This window comes from Silene latifolia, chromosome 4, assembly GCF_048544455.1.
Source record: "Silene latifolia isolate original U9 population chromosome 4, ASM4854445v1, whole genome shotgun sequence".
Classification (NCBI taxonomy): domain Eukaryota; kingdom Viridiplantae; phylum Streptophyta; class Magnoliopsida; order Caryophyllales; family Caryophyllaceae; genus Silene; species Silene latifolia.
The window spans coordinates 89,895,469-89,903,544 of NC_133529.1; the positions used below are offsets into that span (position 1 = coordinate 89,895,469).

Sequence of the window (8,076 nt, forward strand, 5' to 3'; positions counted from 1 at the left end):
GGCCATCTTCTTCTTCCTTGGTTGATTTTGATGAGCTTTGCAAGCTCTTCTTGTCACAATTCACTTGCTCTTTGAATGGAGCATCTTCAACTTTCTTCCTCCATTGGAGTTCCGATCTCTTCTTTTCATCTTTCCGGCTATAGTGATCAATCATGAAACATGGCTCATGCAAACGAGGAGCTCTCATGGTCTTGTCAAGATTAAAAGTTATGCTTTCATCTCCCACTTCTAGAGTGAGCTCTCCATGCTTCACATCAATCACCGCACCGGCGGTGTGTAGGAAAGGTCTTCCTAAGATGATTGGAATGTTGGAATCTTCCTCCATATCAACAATGACAAAGTCCACCGGGATGAAAAACTTCCCAATTCGCACGGGGACATCTTCCCATATCCCTAGCGGTGTCTTCGTCGATCTATCGGCCATTTGAAGAGTGATATTGGTGCACTTAAGCTCTCCCATTCCCAACCTTTTACTCACCGAGTACGGCATGACACTCACACTAGCCCCTAGATCACATAAGGCTTTGTTGATTTTTGTGTCGCCAATGGTACACGGTATTGAGAAGCTTCCCGGATCCTTTAACTTTGGAGGTGAACTCCCTTGAAGTATGGCACTACTCACCTTGGTGAAGGCGATAGTCTCAAGTTTCCGGATCGACTTCTTCTTTGTGAGAATATCCTTCATGTATTTCGCATAGGTAGGAACGTGATTGATTAATTCCGTAAAAGGAATTGAGACTTCTAAGTTCTTCACAATTTCCATGAACTTTCCAAGTTGATCATCAAATTTGGGCTTGGCTTGACGACTTGGAAAAGGAAGTCTAATCACAATGGGCTCCTTTTCTTTGGCTTTGTCTTCATTCTTCTTTGAATTTTCTTCTTTTGATGATTCCCCTTCTTTGGGACTTTGCACCACAACTTCATTCTCACTAGCTCTCACAACTTCATCCTCAACTTGCTCCTTCGGTGCTTCATATCTTGTACCACTTCTCAAGTGAATGGCACTAACCGTTTCATGTCTAGGAGGATTACCTTGAGGTGGTAATTGCCCTTTTTGTCTTTGTGAGCTTGAAGATGCTAGTTGGGTCAATTGTGTTTCCAACATCTTGGTGTGAGCTAGAATGTTGTTGATGGTGGTATCCTTTGCTTGGCTATCTTTTTGCATTTGAGTGAAAAATTCTTGTTGATTTTTTTGCATTTGAAGGACCGCTTTTTGGACATCAAAACTTTGGTCATTTTGGTGATTGTATGGATTTTGATTTTGATAACCTTGGTTTTGATTGAAAAAGGGTCTTTGATTTTGATTTCTCATGGGTGGTGGAGTGTATGTTGGTTGAGGGTTTTGGACATTTTGGCTCTTGTATGAGAGATTTGGATGGAACTTGGTGTTTTCATTGTAAAAATTTGAATAAGGGGTACCGCTTTTGTAAGCTTGGAAAGCATTGACTTGCTCGGTTGTTCCCCTACATTCACTTTGATCATGACCTAAGGTTCCACAATTCTCACATATCCCGCTTGGGATTGATGAGGATGCCGTCAAGGCATTGACATGATGCTTTGATGATTTTGAGCTTTCCTCAAGTCTAGCCATAGCTTGTTCAAACTTCAAGTTGATAGTGTCAATGTGAGCACTAAGTTGAGCACCCAATTGAGTAACGGTGTCCACTTCATACTTTCCTCTAGTAGCCTTGCGAGGCCTACTATATTGCGAATTATGGACCGCCATTTCCTCAATCTTGTTCCATGTTTGATTGTCATCAACTTCGGTGAACATTCCATTTGATCCCATATTGAGAATGTTCCTTGAATCTTCATATAAACCATTCCAAAATTGTTGCACTAAAAACCATTCGCTAAGTCCATGGTGAGGACATGAGCGACAAATACCTTTGAACCGCTCCCAAGCTTCATACAAAGATTCTTCATCCCTTTGCTTAAAACCCGTAATTTGAGCTCTTAGCATATTAGTCTTTTCCGGTGGGTAGAATTTTTTGTAGAAAGCGAGAGCTAACTTCTTCCAAGAATCTATTCCAAGAGTGGCCTTATCAAGGCCCTTCAACCATTGCTTTGCGGTGCCGATTAACGAAAAAGGAAATAAGACCCATCTAATTTGGTCTTGAGTCACGCCCGTTTGAGAGATAGCTTCACAATAATCACAAAATGTTTCCATATGAGAATGAGGGTCCTCACTTGGCATGCCCCCGAATTGGCTCCTCTCAACTAGTTGGATGAAGGCGGACTTGGCAATAAAGTTTCCGGTAAGATGTTGTGGGGTAGGAGTACCGTTTGGTAGATCCTCCTCGGTGGGTATAGAGTGAGACGAAAATTTAGGCATTGTAGGTGGATTTTGTGTGGTATTGTTTAATGGGTTCTCTTCTCCTTCTATTGCGAAAGGATTGACAAACTCACTTGTGGGTTGGACAACTTCACCAACACCTCCCAAATTCCTCCTAACAAGTCTCCTATTATTCGTCAAGGTTCTTTCGATTTCACGGTCAAAAGGTAACAAATCTCTTTGTAACCTTCTAGACATGCAAAATATCAAACAACTAGAAAACAATTAGAACAAACCTTGAGGAGTTTTACTTCCCCAAGGTGAAAAAGACACAACTAAAAATAACAAAAGAAATCTTAAATCAATTAAACACCGTCCCAAGAACGGCGCCATTTTTGATCGGAGCCATTTAGTTCACAAATTAAGCAATTGTGGTCGTTGGTCAATGGTCGATACAAAACACAATTTATACTTCACAAACAACTCTACAAATTAGTAAAGAGGCAAGTAAAGGTCGGATCCCAAGGGACGGGTATTGAAAACGAAGATTTCTATTGCTACTAGCGGTGTCAAGGGGTGTCACAAGTTGGGTTGATGTAGAAGGTTACTAAACTAAAATAGCAATGAAAATAAACTAACAAGGTAAATAGAATAAGGGTGTAAACAATTGATTAAAAGCACTAGGGTGTCATGGGTTCATAGGGGATTCATGGGATATGATCATACAAACATGTTCTCAAATTATAAGCAAGCAATTATTGTTGTGATGGATTGAGTTGGGTTATATCTTACAATCCTAGGAAAGTTTGGGTCCCGGAGCCGAATCTCTTGGATTGTACAACACCTACAAGTCGACTTAATCTTTCCTACTTAACACATGCATGATCTAACAAGACTCGAGTTGGGTTATGTCTTACAAGTCAAGTTGAAGAGATAGTAGATGATAATAAATGCAAGGATTCATAGGCTTAGCATTTCATCAAACATAACATGTGCATGTATTAAGATCAAAACAAGCAAGCAAATAAGATATGAAAGCATATTGATTTAAGCATGAATCATCCCCATGTTGGTTTCCCTTAATCACCCATTAAACCCTAGCTAAGAGACTACTCACTCATTATCATATTGATCATGCTAGAAAGGTTGTCAATCATACTAACATAATGAAACATGATGAATAAATGAAAGTAATTAGCAATAATTAAAAAGGGATTAAGAGATTATACCTACTAATGATTCCAATAATAAAGCAAGAATAATAGAAGTACTTGAATCCTAGATTGAGAGGTTGTCAATCTCCCAATAATAACCCAAATGATCTTCAATTACCCAAAATAAAGTAAGAACAAGAGAGAGATTAAGGAACTAAAACTTGGATTAAAACTTGATTAATATTTGATTACAATATTGAAGAGAGATTTGATTGATATTAACTACTCTAATTATTGATTAGAAGAACATGCTCCTCTAATTAGACTAATGGGGTATTTATAGTGAAAATTAGGGAGGATGCATTAGGGTTAACTAAGGGCTAAACTAGTAATTACACTTTTTAAGTTGAGCAAGGAGACTCGGTATTCAATGAGAGAAGGGCGTCTCCATTTTGTAACTTGAAGGACGAAACCATCTTTGTCTTTGTGATCCGAGCGGATGGAGGTCGAGACGGACGGATGGGGCATGGACGATCCGAGCGGATCAAGGCGTAAGACGCTCGGATGGGCACTGGGGATCCGAGCGGATCTGGGTAAGGACGCTCGGATTGAGTGGGCGGACGGACGGATTATGGATGATCCGTTCGGATTCTTCTACAGCGTCATTCCTTCTTCTTTTCTTCCCTTTTCTTCATAGAATCCTTGGGGATTTCCTTGGGGACTCAAGGATCCTTTCTCAACAATGATCTTCTACTTAGCTATGTACAAAGGCCTTCTAGTCTTGTCTCTCCTTGATGCTTGGTCATTGAATATGATCCATTTAGCCTTGTTTTGCCATGAAAATGCAAGATTCTTACTCCTTTCCTACCAAGGGATCAAAATCTCAAAGAATATGCAAAACAAAGAACTAAAGATAAGAAATGACCCAAATAAGCACTAAAAAGCATAGAAACAATGGTAATTCGGGGGCTAAATATGCGCCAATTATGGTCGCATCAAGGTTTCAGGATCGTCGCTCTGATACCATTTGTAACACCCACATACTCCAAGTGCCTTACCAGGACCACTCAAGTATGAAGATATTACCATCTCGGTTACCCGAGGCAATGATAATCAAATAAACAATGAAGAAACAACGTTTAAATATAAATACTTAGTGAAGAGTTACAATTCTCAAAACCAAACCAAAAGTGTAATACATGTTCTCAAACTGACTGTTCTAACTGAAATGAAAATAAACTAATAAGCTACAGCGGAAGACTCCTATCATCATGTCGTGGCAATCCCAGCTATCCCAGTACTCATCTCATAACTGCTCAATATCTGCTCACCATCCCCGAATGGATCACCGCAGGTTTACAAAACAACAACTGGGGTCAGTACTAATCACACAACTCAATATATTTATATACAATAAGATAAACAGACAGCTTAACTGTCACACACACACAACCAACCAATTCCAATCATCTCAATCACCGATCGTCCTTTGGACCGACCACCCGATGGGGAACCGCACCGTACCCACCAAATTCCCGCTCCACATAGTGAGCGATAACCCTGTCCATTAATGTGCACATCCCTTCTGTGGCGGGTTCCACAGAAGGCGAAACTAGGGCGTGAAGCCACTCCCGCAAGTGACCCCACTCAGCCGAGGACACGCCTCAAGAACCACAGACAACAATCACAATCACAATCACAATCACGACCGTCACAATACAATTACTTTATCAAACAATCAATCTCAACACATCAACAATCATCCCATTATGGGACTAATACTGAGTAGGAAATCCTACCTGGAAAGCACACTGTCAGACGGTCTCTACTGCTGTATCAAAAAGCTTCCTCTATGAACCCTCCTCCTATCATACAACATATAAATGCTACCAAATCACATACTACTCAAAAACCCCCAATTCCCTAAATTAGGGTTTAACCAAATTAAAGAAAAGACAATAAAAAGGGTACATAGATCTTACCCTCGACGCAAGGAACTCAACGGTATAACCAACGATGAGAACCGACCTCCCAAACTCCAGGAATTGCTAACAATGCGATTAAGATGGTGAACTTGCTTGCTTTCTCTCTTAAACAGTAAATTAGGTTTTACAAAAGTGATTTAGAAACGATGACGGAAGGTTATATATCTTAATCGCATAATTAACAAAACCCGAGAAAACTCCCCGTAAAACCGGCTACTCGATCGAGTACCCAAGGTACTCGATCGAGTACCCCCCTACTCGATCGAGTGCCCCAGCTACTCGATCGAGTACCCAACAGGTCAGAAACTTTTCTAAAACGCAACTTACCCTTACTCGACAGAGTAATGCCTACTCGATAGAGTACCCAAAGACTCATAAATACGGAGTATTACAGAAAACATTAGTAATCTTTAATCATGTGATCAACCATTCTTAGGTTCAATGAATGACCATGACTGCTTATGGTAATTCCATTTTCATCGATATGAATAACCTACGTTTCTCGTTGATTTGATGTGTATATCTCAATACCTATCCAACATCCAATGATGTGATTGGATTCATCATAGTCCATTTTCATCCAGAATTGAAAACTCAAATACTTCTTAGTGAAAGATAGTACTAGCTCGTCATTCTCAATGAGTAATGAGTTATAAATTTTACAAGATGATTGCTCCCACTAAATTTCATGTCTTCACATGATAATTTCAAACTCCCACTCAATTCCACATGTTTCGTAATTGACTACTCAATCGAAAAATTTCAAGAATTAAAATACATTTTGCTTTGCCAAGTTATTAAGATTATAACCATATATGTTCCCAACATATCCTTTCAAAATACCTATTTTGCAAAGGTTTCAATCTTAAACTTATGGAAAGAGATTTTAATCTCTAACTCATTCATTTTTATAATGATGCGTAGCGATGTCATTATTTAAAAGTGAAATCCCATTTAATTCACGTCCTTCAAAATACCCCTTTTGGAAAGAGGTTTAACCATTTCATTTTCATAATGAGGTTAAGTAATGACACTAGCGTGGTTAACAATTAACTTGGCTTTTGTAGATATCGGCATATCTTTCTTTGCAACTTTTAGTCATAAATCTCATTTATATTCTAGGATGAAACTTTGTTTCATTTAGGCTCTTAAGTAAATATCAATATTAAAACTCTTGGTCATATGTTGTTCATAAACTAGCCAAATCTCTTGTTAAGACTTTTCTTTAGTCATTTTCTTTCAAAACTTTCTTTTGGTCTCCTCGTGTAGTTATCTTGAGAACATATTCTTTTGATTACTTCACTTGGTCTCTTTTGTCATGTAGATCTCATGATCTCATCTTTTCGAGACCATAGATCTCATCTATTCGTGTATACTATCTATTTAGATATACAAATCATTCTTTCGTAGATCTCATTTACTCAAGCATACAAATTATTCTTTGTATTCTATGTGTCTTCATTTTTCTCCCACTCTATCTTTAGAATAAATACATTAGATATTCAAAGATAGCTTATGAGACACAAGTGATGATTTTAAAGTAGAAGGAGGATTATCTCATAGATTGACTAATAGATTTTAGATTGATGAGTGTACTTGGTAATTGACATTCCTTTAGGAGAGTTCATCAACTCAACATCACTTTATAATTGACATATAATGAATCCCATCATTATAGTTGTCTATTGGATCACTTTGAGTAGATGTTCATATGTTTCTATGTGCAAGCATATAAAGACGAATTATTAGAACAAATAAATACTATAAAAGGGGTGACTTGGGTTGCAAGCCAAGCCACCATAATCCAAAATACAACCATTGTTTAGAAAGGATCAACCATTTCCATGTCGAACACGGAAATCAAAATAGTTCTAAAATTCATAACATTAAAATAAAGACAATAATAAAAGCCAAGCTTCATTGGTAGCTACTCCTAGCTCCTTCATGATTTCTCAAGCTTGCTTCTCTTTTCCCTTGTCTTTGCTTGGAGGAGGCCCTATTTACAATAAAAAGGGGATATATTATCACAACTTTGTATCAAAATACCATAGTTGAATTAGAAACATAAAAGAAAGGATAGTCATTTACCTACTGGAGTGATCTTTCCAGCTTTGATGTCACCAAGATACTTGGAACAATTCCTTTTCCAATGTCCAACACCATTACAATAATGGCATTTATCAAGAGGACCCTTCTTGGTCTTGGAAGTGCTAGCTTCAAAAGTCTTAGCCTTGGTGAACATGGGAGCTTGCCTCTTACCCTTTTTCCCATTCTTCTTGAACTTTCCCTTGCTCTTAGTGCTTATATTAAGCACATCCTTAGGTGGGTTAACATTTAGCCCCATGTCTCTTTCGGCTTGCACAAGTAACTTGTGCAACTCTTCAAGAGACACGTCCTTGTCTTGCATGTTAAAATTCACCCGGAATTGAACATACGCTTTGACTTTGGATAAGGAGTGTAGAATCCTATCTACAATGAGCTCTATGGGGATTTCAACCTTTTGAAGTTTCAATGTCTCGACTAGCTCCAACAATTTGAGCACGTGAGGGCTAACCTTTTGGCCCTCCTTAAAATTGAGATCAAAGAATGCCGAGGCCGCCTCATATTGGACGATCCTCGGTGCTTGCGAAAACATTGTCACAAGTTTGGAATAGATTTCATA

The 8,076-nt window shown here is 38.6% G+C and overlaps 1 non-coding gene across 1 annotated transcript; it reads left to right on the plus strand.

The window, feature by feature from the left end:
- The first annotated feature begins 1,856 nt into the window (after nt 1-1,856).
- Nucleotides 1,857-1,963, plus strand: LOC141654258 (small nucleolar RNA R71). The gene has a single exon (XR_012547820.1). It is a non-coding gene; the product is annotated as a small nucleolar RNA R71 (small nucleolar RNA).
- Nucleotides 1,964-8,076: the final 6,113 nt, after the last annotated feature.